The sequence below is a fragment of the Galeopterus variegatus genome, unplaced genomic scaffold (assembly GCF_000696425.1).
Source record: "Galeopterus variegatus unplaced genomic scaffold, G_variegatus-3.0.2 Scaffold439, whole genome shotgun sequence".
NCBI lineage: Eukaryota > Metazoa > Chordata > Mammalia > Dermoptera > Cynocephalidae > Galeopterus > Galeopterus variegatus.
In genome coordinates this window covers 10,100-23,867 of record NW_007726550.1, presented here as the reverse complement: position 1 = coordinate 23,867, position 13,768 = coordinate 10,100, and the positions used below count along the sequence as shown (strand labels likewise).

The 13,768-nt window shown below is 52.1% G+C and overlaps 1 long non-coding RNA gene across 1 annotated transcript in view; it reads left to right on the top strand.

Moving 5' to 3' along the window:
- LOC103587291 overlaps positions 1–4,408 on the top strand; it is a 5,949-nt gene extending 1,541 nt beyond the window's left edge. Inside the window, exons 2-3 of the long non-coding RNA XR_550214.1 lie at positions 3,810–3,856; positions 4,311–4,408. This is a non-coding gene — a long non-coding RNA (uncharacterized LOC103587291). The remainder of the gene's footprint in view (positions 1–3,809; positions 3,857–4,310) is intronic.
- The last annotated feature ends 9,360 nt before the right edge of the window (positions 4,409–13,768 follow it).

Here is a 13,768-nt window from a genome sequence, read left to right as displayed (position 1 = left end):
AAGCCCCGTCTCCCAGTTGAAGCCCCCAGCACTCCCGTACCCTGCATGTTTAGAGGAGCAGGCGGTTGCTGAGTTGCCATTAGTGCCTCTCGCAGCGCAGCCCTGGCCAGGCCCCACGTGTCTGCGTGTCATCTACCTGTCTCAGAAGTGCCGACTGCAGCGCTTTCCTCTCTGGAGGTGCCAGCCTGCCTTGCGCTGCTCTCTTATCAAAGGCCAACGTTTCTGGGCCATTTCTGGGAAGCACAGAACATAGATTATTGCCGAGTAGGAGTTCTCCTTAGCCACCCCCAGGGACCTTCTGAAGACAGACTCTGTGAGACTGCAAAAGACAAGCCCAGGCACTGAGCAGGCGTTTAGTTCCTGTTCTCTGCCCCTGGTGCTGGGCTCTGAGGACAGAGGAGAATGAGACAGTTACTGCCAGCAAGGAGCTTGGGCTTAATGGGGCGAGTGGGGTTGGGTACAAACTTTAGCTGCAGGATGATGGGCCGAGTGCATCTCAGGTAGCTGGAGAGGTGGTTCAGGCCTCTGGTTCAAGACCGATTGGGTCTTGAGGGGTGAGTAGTTTAGTCATACAGCAAAGGGACAGCAACAGGATCTGGCAAGAGAGAACTGAGTATTCAGGGACATGCTCAGGGCATGCCAAGGCTTTTGCTGTGAGCGGGATAAGTAGGGACCAGGAGCCTTGTGGGCCAGCAGGGACTGATGTGCCCATTTGTGTATTAGAGGCATGGAAGAGCCAGTAGGCAGGGGAAACCTTTGGGGGCCGTGGCAGTCCCCCAGGCGGGCAGTGGAGAGGCCTGATGGGTTTGGGGCAGGCCCACGGAAGAGAGGGGATGGTTTTGAAAGACAGTAAGGTCATTGACCCAGCAGAGTGATGGATGTCTGTAGTGTTCTGGCTGAAGGGCTCATGTCTCTCATAGAGAAGAAGAGCACTGGAGGGGACCTGGAGGGAGACATTGCCAGTCAGTGTCGTGTTGAGGTAGCTGCGGAACATTTGGGTTAGACTCTTGAGCAGCAGAGGGGTGGGAAAGGATGCTCTGTGCAACCCCCAAGTCCAGGAACAGACTTTCTGCATTAGCATCTCTTCCTCGGCAGCCCAGCCCCAGGCAGCCCCAGGGCACATGTAGTAACCCTCTTTACAGGGGAGGACATTGCAGATGTAGGCAGAATTAGGTTCACATGGGTTAAGTTACTGTGACAGATCCAGAGGACAGAACCCTGGCTCTCATCATTCTGGGTCAGTGAGCGTGGAATTACTGAATGAACAGAGTTCAAATCTCTGCTCTCCTGTGTGACCTGGTTAAACGATTTTAACTCTGAGCTTTAAATTCCTCATCACTAATGGAGACAGTAATTCCAGAGGACTCAGCTGGCCAGGTGGACCTGGGTTCTAATCACAGCTTGATTAAAAAAAAAAAGTACCTCAGTTTTCTCATCTGTAAAATGGGGAGGAAGATGCTGTCTACACAGTATTGTACTTAGCACAGTGCCTGGGGCAGAGTAGATGCTCAACAACTATGAGTTCTCTTCCTCTTTCTTTCCATTAGGTCAGACCGAATCTTATGTATGGGGGTGGCAAATCATTCATAGTAAGAAACCCACAACGTCTCATAGCACTGTCCCTCCTGAGATGGTGTTGCCCATATCTCCAAGGCCTGGCATGGAGCAGGTTCAACTCAGAGTGGGGTGAGGGGCTTGCCTCAGGTCGCACAGCTGGTGGCTGACCCGGGCCTGCTGCTCCTTCTCCTGTGCCAGATCCCACAGCTCATCCTGACAAGTCAGGTCCTTAGAAATTGCCCAAATCCTGCCAGCCTCACAGGTCTGCTTCTGGCTGTAAAGAGACTAAGCAAAAGTTGGCATAGTGTCCCCGCCTCTTCCTTCCCCACACAGTGACAGAGAAGAGCGAGGGCCAGGGCCAGTCCCCTGCCTGGGTTGAGTTGATACCATACTACTCCCAGTGAAAGGAAAGGATGTCCCAGTGAGACCTGAGGACCCTGCCACTCACTGGCCATTTGACTTGGAATGGCCGCGTGACCTGGAACCACCCACTTCACTTCCAAGCCTCAGGTCCTCATTTGCAAAGTGAGGGCAGGGATCCTGCGCCATAGGGTTGGGGGTATTCAGTGAGGTCACGGTTGGCACACTGCCTGTCACCAGGTGGATACCACTCAGCTTGGTGCCTTCGTTGCCAGCACTCTGCTGAGGCAGGCAGGCCGGGGTGTGAGTCACATCTATGCACTGGGGCAAGTCTTGATTTGGGACAAGTTCTTTATTGCTCTGTCCCTCAGTCTTCTCCTCACAGAGGGGATTTCTGTGCTTTGAAGTGTGGGCGGTGCCATTCAGATATAAGGGTCCCTTCACAACTTGGACCAGGTGATCCTTAGCTCTTCTACTGTGAGTTTTCTTCTCCAGGTACATTCAGTATTCTTTCAAAATTATTTTTAACCTCTACAACCACAATACTTAATTTTTTCTGGGTCACTGGCTCCTTGGTGAGTCTCGAGAAAGGTATGGTTTCTCTCCACAGAAAAATACATTATGTCCATACACGCACAGATTTGCACATAGTGTCCTGGGATTTAGGACTCTCCAAAGCATATCCATGGTTCCAGGTTAAGAACTTCTGCCCTGCAGCATGAGGTAGGGGTAGGGGCACAGAGAGGCAGTGGCCACGTCTGAAATTCGTTTTGCTCAGTTCAGAACAGAGTCTACAGCATCTGTCCCTTTCCCCAGTGTCACAGACTGCACATAGATTTTGTTACCTTCACAGGGAAATTTTTGTGAGGCAAGAAATAAATATTTTCTCAGTGCTACCACATAGCACCTATTCTGATTAAGCCACTGCGGAGTTGGGCTGTGTGTGTCTGAGGCAAATCTGTTTCAGTCTCGGGCACCATTGGCTGAAGGCCTGGCTCCAGAAGACTTCTGTCTGTCCCACCCAGGAGTAAGCTGATTCCCCAGCCTCACTAAGCCCTATGTAGAACCGATTCCCAATTAGTCTCAGAAATCAGATTCCTAATTAGGCTCACTAAGCCCTATATAGAACAGATTCCCAATTAGGTTCACTGGTGGCGTTTCTGCCGCTGCTGGAGTTTGTGCTGAGTGAGAAAAAGATAGAGGGAGGAAGGGACCTTACTTTACAGCTGCTTTCCTGAAAGGTAGGGCACTCCTGCTCCTCCCGGGAGCTCTGATACACTGGGGTCTGCCCAGGGCACAGCTCAGCGTGTCAGAAGTGACAGGGACCCCTGCAATCATCCCACCCAACCTGCTTCTGTCCAGGCAGAGTGTGACTTGCCCAGGGGAACCATGTTTGGCTGATCTACCAGCTGAAGGGCAGGCAAAGGAGGAAAACATGCCCAGAGTTCCTGCCGCAGGCCATTAGGAGCTTGCTCTAAGGACTGCTGTGTAAAGACTTAACAGAACTTTCCTTGATGTTGGACTTGGGACTCCACATACGGGTTTGCTTGGAGCGGGGCATTCCCCCTTCCCACAGCTGCTTCCCAGAGGGCCCAGGAAACCAAAGAATGCCGGGCACCTGCCCTCTCTATCACCGTGAGGTTGTGGCTTAGAGAGGACTTGAAGAGGTGTCTGTGGTCCACCCTTTCTGATGGATTATTTGGTCCTGGGATATGCAGTGGGATGGGGGCTGGGGGGAGGTGGGTGGCAGTCACACCTCCCTCTGGTCTGCTTTAGGGTTGTCCACTTGTCTGAACCCTTTGGGGTTGGGGGCTCCTTCCTGTACTTGGCTTTCACACTGACCGCCTGGACTTCTCTGTCTGTAATCATCCCATTCTTTGCTTTCTCCTCAGTGGTTGTAACCCACAAAATCCTTCGGAAGGCCAGAGGAAACCTGGAGGTAATGTCCTTTTGAGTCTTTTTTCACTAAAAGCCATTTGGGGATAGGGATGGGTGCAGGGCCAGAAGTGACTTCTTTTGAAAAATGAAGTTGAAAGTGAAAGCAGGGGACATGTCCTCCACAGAGCGGTGTTTTTCTGCCAGCAGTGCATGAAAAGTTTCATTTTATCATGCTATGTTGTCTGTGGTTGTCCTAATTTTTAAATCCGTATACTATTTTTACCAGTGAGAAATACATCAAACAGTGCCTGGCACATAGTAGGCATTTGATAAATATTTCTTGAATGAATGGATGATCTCATTGTCATTTCGTGGTATAAATGTTGACTGGTCAAACAGTATGTCTTTGAAAGCCGTTTCAGAATAACAATCTCGCTTTTAACTCTGTCAGGGATCTTACTTCAGAAACCTTGCACTGGGCTTACGATTCTCCTTTTTTCCCTCCTGTTTCCTAGCTCAGGCCCGGGGGTGCTCATCCAGGAACATCCGGTCCCAGCAGACCAGGCTCCTGAGGAGAACTTGCAGCCAATAAAGCTTGTGTTTCCCCGCCGAGCTCACACAGTCTCTTTGTTCCAAGCGTGGTTCCTATTTATTGAAGAAGAAAGGGCTGTCTGGCCAAAGAAAATCTATTTTTTCCCGTAATGTTTTCTATCCAAAAGTCGGCTTGAGGGTTGTTGTCAGGAAGGCTCAGGTGCTCTGCTACAAGGTATGAAAACGGCCCTGGGCTCTGGGGCAGGTGCGTGGAGCTGAGGCTGCACATGTTGCTGGGCTTCACGACCACCCTGGATCTGCTTAATTCTCAGCCAGCATCGTGGTTTGAAGATTCTCATTAAGTATTCATTTCATGTCAACCTGATGATTCAGTTATTGTTTGTGGAGCCACAGAACCCAGGTCTGAAACTCCCAATGGGACAGGCTGGGGCAGGCAGTCGCATGACCCTCAGATCTTGCCCCAAGCTCACTGCTCAGCCCATGCAGGGATCCACAGAGGATCAACCCTGTGCAGTGTGGTCACAGGCATTGGACGTGCTCGGCTTCTCTCTGTCCTGGCATAGAGCAGCCCTCTGAGGTGGTGCTGTTCCCAGTTTAGGAAAGAGCAAAGTGAAGCCCAGAGCTGCATCTTGGCATTCACCCTGTCCCGATGACGACAGTGATCAGCCACTCAGCTGTGCACGTTGCTGCCTGGTGCACCTGCTTGCTGCAACCCTGTCATTTACCTTTGCCCTGAGCTTCCTGGTATCCCTGAGAAGTAACAGGGTAGGGCTTAGCCCTGTCTGCAGATGAGGCTTAAGCATGGCCCAGGCTCCCTTGAGAGGCAGTGACAGATTGGGACTCCCCAGCCACGCTTTGACATGAAGCTGTACTACTCTTGCCTCACAGCCCCAAGCCCAGGCGCTGTCATTCCAGGGATCTCAGTGTCCACTTGGATGCCCCTCAGTTTTCTCTCTGAAATAACTGATTCTGACATGTTGCCCTCTGACTACAATCTCCTGTCCCTCTAGACTGCTCGTGTGTCATCCCCTCTCCTGCTGTGACCTCTTGGGGATGCTACTCTCTGGTCCCTTTTCCTGTCCCCTATCCATTGGCTCCTTGTCTCCAGTTCCTTTTACATCCAGTTTCTCAAGTCTTACTTCTTCTACCCTGCAGCAGTCAAGGTATTGAGAAAAATCATGCCTCTGACCAGGAAGCTCCTCTGCCCAAAGTGCCTTAGTAGCTTCTGCTCCCCTCAGCTCCAGCCTCAGCCCCTGACAAGGTTTACGAGGCTCCCAGATCTGGCCTGTGCCAGCACCCGCAGCCTGTCACTCCATGTTCCAGGTGAACTGAACTGTCTCCAGCTCACTGCACAGGCCACGCTGCCCCTCCCAGCCTCGGCCCAGGATGCTCCCTCTTTGGAATGTATGTCCCACCATTTTTCTAGCTAGCTCTGAATGGTTCTTCAAAAATCCCCCCACCCCCCTCTTAGGAAGCCTCTCCTGACCTTTGATACTGAGTAAAGTGCCTCCCCTCCGCTTCTGCAGCCCCCATACTCCCTGTTTGTGAATCCTCCCCTGAGCCCTGGAGAGCAGAGCATTGCATTCCCCACAGAACTACCAGCTGGCCCAGTGCTGGCACATGGAAGGTGCTCAGTAAACAGCCAAGCACGGGACCAGGCCCTGGAGGAGGCTTGGTGGGAGGGAGACCCTGCCTCCAAGTTGCTGAGGGGAGTGTAACACCTCCATTGTTTAGTCCAGTATGGTTTACAGGCACCCTCTCCCCATGACTTCATTGGAGCCTCCCAGAGCCTGGGTAGCAGACTCTGGTGGTGGTCAGGATCACTCCTGTATTCACAGGACATCCTGAGTGACTCATCCATAGGCCTTGATTCCTCCTGCCCTTCCAAACCCCAGACTGTGCTGTCCCCTGCTGTCCCTGCAGCTCCCCAGACATGAGCACGATTGGTGGTGACATGGTTGCATCAGCTGGAGGAGTAGGGAGTAGAGGCCCAGGCCGGGAGTCAAGGGAGTGGGCCTCTCACTGTGGGCGCCCCACTTCACCTGTTTCCCCATCCATTAAGTGAGGGGCTGGGGCAAGGGTCAGTACGAACCTTCATGTTTGGGTTCCTGTCACCTATGCTCTCTTTCTGAGAAATATCTGCACACATGTACCTCGTTTTAATACAGGCCAGTGTGTGAAAATAGACTTAGGCATAATGTCATGTGGAGTTCCTTTCTCAAGAAGTCACCCAATTGACTTTCTTAAATGGAAGCTTGGTCTGCAGAGGAGATGGACTAGCAGGGCCCTGTGCAGGGAGCAGGAGGCCTGGGTTCTAGCTGCAAGTCTCTGGCTCTGTCAGCAGCCTCTACACCTGTAAAGCGGGAGCTACTCTTCTACCCAGTCCTGATTGCAGAGTTGTTGTGAGCCTCAAAATGTGGAAGTAGCTGAACAAAAGAGCCTTTCCAAAAATCAGTCTCTTCTTCAGAGTCTGTCAGTGGCTGGTCTCAGGCAAGTTTTTGAAGTACCATTTTAAGTTCCCGTGGCCGATGTGCAAACACGAGGCTAGGAAGTAAGACCTGGGTTCAGACATACCTACGGGGGAGAGATACTGCCTTGCCTGGCACATGGTTAGTACACAGTTTATGGGAGCTGAACTTGGTCACTGGCAAGGGCACGTGAGGCAAGATCCCCATTTGATTCTGCTACGTCCCAGACCCATCTGGTTGGTAAGCCCAGGCGTGTCTGGGAGCAGGGCCTGCAGAGGAGAGGGCTCTGGGAGCCCAGCTGGTCTTTCACTTCAGGTCACCCACAGTTTTGTAGGACACCACCATAATCCAAAGCAAAGTATATTTTTATCCCCAAATTTAAATTGAGTCATGTAAAATATTCACACCCTTGGGCTATTGAAGGTCCTCCCTCTTCTGGCGGGTGGAGGAGCAGCCTGTTTTGCAGGGGGCTGGATTAGGGCCAAGAACAAACTGCAAATAAGGACAATTTGGACCTTGGAAAAAGCTCCATTGTCCCTGGTGAGTTAATTTTACCAGTAACTGAATTCAGGAGGCTTTGAAGCAGTGATCAGAATATGCTTCAATTTCCACTTGGTGAAATTAATCACCAGGTTTGCTTAAGGACCGAACCTGAGAGAAACAGCTGCAGGGGCTAAATATATAGAGAGAAGGAGGGAGAGGGGAGAGAGGCATAGGGCCTCCTGCCGCCCCACCTTGGGAGTGGTGCTTGGAGCTAACTTCTAAAGCCCACCTGCCCACTTCCCTGTCATGAGCCTGAAAGGAGAAATCCTCTCCCCTGCAGACTGGCACCCCTCTGGGTAGCAGTCATCTCATTAATCTGTACCACCCTAGTTTACAGATGAGAAAACTGAGTGGAGGGGTGGGTAGTCAGAATTTGAACCTGAGTCTGTTAAAATCTGTCCTGTGGATTATCCTGTCCCCCTGAAATGCTGTCTATTTGAAAAACTGCAGTCCTTCCCTGCATTACCAAACCAAGTATTCTCACCCTATTCTTTCCAACAAATGGTCGCCTAAGACCAGAGCAGGGGCCCAGGGACCCACAATTGAATTCCTCGACACAGCAGCCCTGAGAACTGCTTGTAAATGGGCCTGTGAACACGAGAAAGACCGATCTTGTTAGTAAGTTCTCAGCATTGTGGAGGCCGAGAAACCTGCCTGGGGGATCCCAGTCCTGCCAAATTGCCTCTTTAATCTTGGCCATATTTTAAGTCTAACTCAAAAATTCAATTATCAAGATTACTCATCCTGTCTCCTGAGAAGCCCAGGACTCTGCCTTAGGGTCCAGACGTGTTTACCTCTTGCCACAGGTGCTCTGCTGGGCACCAGGCGAAGTGGGTGTGGGCAGCTCCAGAGGCCCAGTGTCTTGGGCTCTTAATAGAACTAAGCCTCAGTTTCCTTATCTGAAAAATTATGAGACGTGGAAAGATAAAGATGAGTACTGGCTCACTGTGGAGCCCGGACACTGGCCAAATAACGGGATTGTTGATTCATCTCAGTGAAGGTTCTGCCTCCAGCAGCAGCGTATGCTGGAGACCCCCTCGCACTACCTCTCTTGTCTTCCTATCCTGTCTTTGATCAGGACCGCTTTATCTGCTTTATCTCCCAAGACCATGGCCTCATTCATCTCCACCACTACCTTCATCCAAGGGACCTTTGACTCTCACCTGGACCACTTAACTGCAGTAGCTTCCCAGTTGGCCTCCCCACATCCACCCCTACCTTCTCCAAATGCCCCCATACCACAGCTGGAGTGATTCTCTACAATGCAGCACTGATCATGTTATCCACCTGGTTTAAAAGTGGATGTGTCTCATGGCAGCATGACCAGGAGGGTGCTGAGACCTGCCCATTCCTTCAGTCTCCAGCTGCCTGCTGTCAGTTCCCTGTGCTCCAGCCTCTTAGGGCTTTCCTTTTTGGCCACAGGGCCTTTGCACATGCTTCCCTCACCTAGCATGTTCTCACCCTGGCTTCCCCTGCTAATTGACTCCTACTCATGCCCCAGAGGCCAATCAGAGAGTCTTCCCCATCAGGAGCTCCTATTAAACACTGTCATAGCAGGGTGATTCTCCCTCAATGGCACTTGGTCCCCATTGTGACTTTAGATTGATTGTGCATGTGAGTGTGATTTTTTTTGGGGGGGTAATACTTCTGTCTGTCACTAGCCTGAGACCAGGTATGACTTGCTTACCCCTCTAGCCCTGGTATCTGGCACAAGGCCAGCAAATATATCTACTCACTAAACATTCCCAGAGCCGCTCCCACCTCCTGGAAGAACTCAGACGGGTAGGGAGAGCAGACAAGTACTACTACTAATAGGGAACACTTGTTCAGGGGTCTTGGGAGCCGAGCAGTCTCCGGAACATTATTGCAGGCAATCCTCGTGACAGCCCTGTCAGGGAGGTACTGCTTTTTTCAGATGAAGGACTGGGCCACAGAGTGACCCGATGGCCTGCCCAAGATCGCATGGCAGTAGGATGTGGAGCTGGATTAAAATGTGGGCCTGCAGGCTAAAGAGCACAGCCCCATCCCCCCACCCCCCCTGTGCTGGCGCGAGCTCAGTTCTGTACGTTAGTGCGGAGATGGCGGGGGCTGGGGCGTGATCACGCCTGCTCAGAAGGTCCCACCAGTGATCCACAGCCCAGCCCCGGCCAGTCTCTGCGTTGTCAATATCACCTCTAACTCTCCTGGTAGGTTTCTCTGTCCTCACTGTTTCCCAGGTCCCTGTCATCTCTGTCCATTTCGACTGGATCCTTGGGGACGCCACTGCCCCCAACTGACCCCAGAGGGCAGCACTGGGCATGGTGAGTCCCTCCTCCTCAATCCCAGTGCTAACAAAACTGCACCCTGGTGCCACCCACCTTCCCAGACGTTCCTTTCTCAGATGCTGTAATCACATCATTGTTAACAGCATTCACATGAGAGCTTAATTACATGTTTTCAGCTTTAAAAATTCCTCTGTTTGTATTAATGCCACTTTCTCCTTCCAAACAGAACAACGTGTAGTCCCAGCTCACTTGTGACATTGGCTGACCGGTGATGGCAGACACAGAGAAGAAAGAACAGAGTCACCCAGGCCTCTCCCTCTTCAGCCCAAACAGTGGTGGGGTCAAGGGCCACAGATATGGGGTGACCAGACTACAGGCGCCTTGGTAATGGGTGCCATGACTGGGAGCCTAACTGGAGCGTGTGTGTGTGTTTAGTTGTGAGAGAGAGACACTTGTTGGGGGCAGTGTGGATACTCAGTTTGGGGAGGTATATGGAGACATTTGGTTTTATCAAATTCAACCTTTTCTAGCACCTACTTTTGCCCAGAGCTGCCAGGCCCGGTGTATGCCCCTGAGGCACTCCAGTTAGGTGTGGGGGAGAGGCGAACACACAGTTAACTATGTTACATCATGACAGATAGTGACAAGGGCCATGGGCACCCAGAAAAGGGGCTATGTGCTGGCCTTGGAGGTGGGCAGCAAAGGTGACACTATGACTGATGTAAGGAAAATGGACAAATGGTCAGGCTCCCTCAGATGTTCAGAATCTTGCCGAGCATGACCTAACCTGTTTAATGTAAATATGTTAATCGTGCATGAGTACCTGGGTGTCCCTTGGTTATCTGACTCACACCTAGGTGTCGTTGGTTATCTGACTTAAGTATAAAGGACAAATGGCTCTGATCCACAGTGCCCCATGGAGGACACCAGGGGACTGCTGCTGCTAGAGGCTGCTGGAGACTGATGTAAGCTGCTGCTGCTGAGGAGGCTGGGGGCTGAGCTTGTGTCCGAATGAAGCATGTCGACCTTGCCAATGGCTCCCAGGACCTTTCCAATTACCTAGCTCATGACCTGCACATGAGGGGTCTGTGACCCAGCCTGCACAGAACGGGTTTAAGGAGTCTGTGACCCAGTCTGTGCACAATGGGTTTGAAGGTTCTCTGACCCAACCCAACAGGGGTCTGCGAACCAGTCTGTCCAATGGGTTTGAAGGGTCTGTGAGCCCTAGCTTGACAACTGGGAATTTGTGGGGTGGAGAAGTTTGGGGGGAGGGGCTCTAGATAGAGGAAGCAGCCAGGGCAGAGGCCTGCGGGTGGTGCATTGGACTGGCCAGAGCTAGGAATCCAGTCAGTAACGTTGGTGGGGCCAGGGGGCAGGGGGTCTCATCAGGGAGCAGCACAGAAGAAACACGGGTAGATGTGCATTTGGGAGAGAGGATGGGATAGAAGCTGCTGAGAGATCCAGGCCACAGTGTCTTCACCTGGGCAGGGCCCAGAAACAGGCAGGGGTGGACTCAGACACTTAGGAGGGCTTGGGACCTGTGTGTGTCTGTGGAGATATGCCCTGGGGATAGGGGTGAGGAAGAGGAGAGGGTCCAGGCTGCTGGTTTCTGGCTTGGGCAATGGTGTGGCAGCATTCATGGAGAGGGAACAGTATGGAAGGGTGACTAATGCATCTTTCAAAGTACACAGAATATTACAGGTGGGGTGGGAAGAGGGCACTCCAGGGGTTGGGAACAGCCTGTGCAAAGGCCTGAGGCTGCTGAGGGACCCATGGTACTTGTCTTAGCTCATTTTGTGTTGCTGTAATAGAACACTTTAGGCTGAGTAACTTACAAAGGAATGAGGCTTATTTGGCTCACGATTCTGGTGGCTGGAAAGTTCAAGAGCATGGCATCCACATCTGCTTGGCTTCTGGGGAGGGCCTTGTGCTGTGTCACACATAGTGGAGAAGTGGAAGAGAAAGCAGGCGTGTGCGAACAGCACCAAACAGGCCAGGCAGCCTCGCTTTGTGACCACCGGCTCTTGCAGGGACTAATCCACTCTCGCTAGAACCAACCCAGCCTTGCAGGAAAAAGATTAATCCATCTTAACCACCCAATCACTTCTTCAAGATGCCACTTCTAACTCTGCCTCATTGGAGACCAAGTCTCAGCGTGAGTTGTGGTGGGGACAAACCATATTCAAACCCTAGCAACAGTGAAGTGTGGCCAGGGCATCAAATGTGAGGGTGGATGTGAAGTGCTCAGGATTTAGGCCTTTTTTTTTTAACTGGCAGAGGGGAACTAATGGTGATTGCTCCAGCAAGCGAAAGGAGAAAGCCCAGGGAGGAGACAGACGGAACAAGGTTAGATGTGAGGCCAGTTGGGGTTGAGGGGAAAGATCACCTCCAAGGTGGGCGAGCCCCATGGGTGTGAGGCCACAGATGCCCGCTGTGTTCTCCTGCTGCTGCAGGAAGGCTGGTGAGGAAAGGCAGCCAGCCTCCTACTCACACGGGGCAGTGGGGAGGACACCAGCCTGGGGGGTGGGCTCCTGGGGACTTGCCTGGGATCCCTGTTTCAGATGCTGACTCTGGGCACTGCCCTAGAGTGACCTGGTGACCTGCTGCAGGCAGCACCTCTGTCCTGAGACAGAAGGGAGGTTCAAGCAGCTGCCTGGAGAGCTGCCTGGCCAGCTGCCTGACCTCCGGAGGTGATCGAAACTCTCTCGGCCTCAATTTCCTCATCCTTAAAATGGGGGTAGTAACACCTCCCTTTTTCTACCCAAACCTCCACCTCCCTTGGGGCTTTGGAATCAGCTCCTTTGTCCCTGAAGCTGCTCCACGCCTCTGCGGGAAGTTGTCCCTGGCTGCCTCCTTCCTCTTACCAGCCCAGTGTATTCAGCTTCTTTCCTCAGCCTCTCTCCACTCTGTCCTGTCTTCTCCGTCCCCACCTCTTCCACTTGCCTGCAGCTAGGCAGTGGGTGCCTCCTGCCCGGGTGAGGGCAGCAGCCTCCCCATGGGTTCCCCTGCCTGCTGCTCCACGGGGTCTTGGTGCACAGCCAGGATGAGCTTGTCAACCACAAGCCCAGCCATATCCCTTCCCTGCTCACAAACCCTCCCAAGACCAAGTCCCCACTCCTCCTTGGCACCCCAGCCCTCCGCTCTCTGACCCCGGCCTTCATCTCCCATTGATCTGGGCTCATCCTGGGTTGCATGCCCCTGCTCGCATCCATGAGGTGCCAACCTTGCCGCACTCCTTACAGACCCCTGAAGGCTGTGTTCTCCTGCAGCGCTGGGCTGTGCACCTGTGTCTCCTGTTCTGAAATGCCTGTCTCCCACATCCTGGGCCGCTCCCACTCCTCCTTAAAGATGCACCTCAGGCATCGTCTCTGGGCCTCCATTCTTCAGACCTCAATTTACCCCCCTATAAAACGGGCATGATCCCATTTGCCCCCTTGCACCTGAAGACAGACTTAGGGTTTAATCATCTGTAAGCAGCTAAGTTAATTGAGACGAAAGAAGGTATCTAAGTGCTAATGGTACCTTGGCTGCATTAATAGAGGTGTAGAGTCCAAACAAGAGAGGTGGATAGTCTCATTCTGTCCATGACTTGTCAGATTGCTCTGGGAGCCTTGCGATCATTTCCTGTGCCTTGCTTGAGCAGGGTCATAGACAAAGTGGATTTTATCATTGATGCTTTCGCCCCTGGTTTATCAAATTTGTTTTCCATTTGTCAAACATGTATATGCCAGGCACTACATATATATTGTCAAATTTAATCCTATAAGGTATTATTATGTCTTTTTTTTTTTTCCTTTTTGTCTTTTTTTGTGACCAGTAACGGGATCGCAACCTTCGGTGTCGCACCCGCACCGCTCAACCGGTCTCTATATGGGATCCGAACCCTCGGCGGGAGCGCCCCCGCGCTCCCAAGCGCCGCACTCTACTGAGTGCTCCACCGGGCCGGCCCTTATTATGTCTTTTTTATAGATGAAGAGGACCTCACGGCCTGTGTGGTATTATGATAAAACAGTGCCTATGGTAGGTAGAACAGTGGCCCCCAAAGATGCCTGTACTCTCATCCCCAGAACCTGTGAACATGTGACTTTATGTGGCAAAAGGGAATTCCAGAGGTGATTAAAGTTAGATGCTGAGATGGGAGATTTT